An 870-nucleotide genomic window follows, 5' to 3' on the forward strand; every position below is an offset into this window, starting at 1 on the left:
TCATTAATTCTTGAAGATATTTCTGAAGCGGTCCATTACCTAAAAATTGTACCATTTTTTAAAAATCATATTACATATTGTATTTTAATTTTGGTACAAAATAAACAGAAAGAAAAAAAAACTCTAAACAGTTTTGAAATAAAATAAAATACATATCCTTATTTTTTTATTTATTTTTTTTTTTTACTCTCCAAAATTTTATTTATTCTCTCTCATACATAAATCTTCTATAAATTTTATTTATCACATACAGTATACAATACAATATATATAAATATACACAGTTCACAATAGTTCTTTTTCTGCCTGAAGGCATTTTAAGGATTGGGGAGAAGTCCACCGTGCGCGAGGATAACACTTGCGCTTTGCGAGCTTTATTTAGTTCATCACCGTTCTATCTTTGATTCTGTTATGTTTACATCTGTTTGTTGTTGTTTTTATATAATTACCTATCTCGGGTATTAACATATTCCCTAATTTTAAATCAATATGTTAGTTTCATAATAGTTCGCTTCTAGCTCCTAAGTATTTCACGCATTATGCGAAAGAGACGGTGAGAGTATCATTTAAAACCGTGTTCGAGTCGTATAAAAAAAGATAGTTCTTTACTAGTCATAAGGCAATCCAATGAAGTTGGCCAGCACATCATTTTAATTAAGTTTTTTTCTCTCCCTCCTATAGCTTCTCTTTTAGTCTATATTTCGATGTAATACCCCATACCCAAGGTACTTTTATATTGTTTTGAAGGCTCCTTTTATTCTGATATTGATTATGTCAATTTGGTAAAGTGAGGAGTATGACCCTGTATCATCGGCAAAGAGGGCTATATTAACATTTTTAAACTGAATAATTTGAGAGCTAAAAAGGATC

This window comes from Halyomorpha halys, unplaced genomic scaffold, assembly GCF_000696795.3.
Source record: "Halyomorpha halys isolate HHAL.00 unplaced genomic scaffold, Hhal_1.1 Scaffold146.1, whole genome shotgun sequence".
Lineage (NCBI taxonomy): Eukaryota > Metazoa > Arthropoda > Insecta > Hemiptera > Pentatomidae > Halyomorpha > Halyomorpha halys.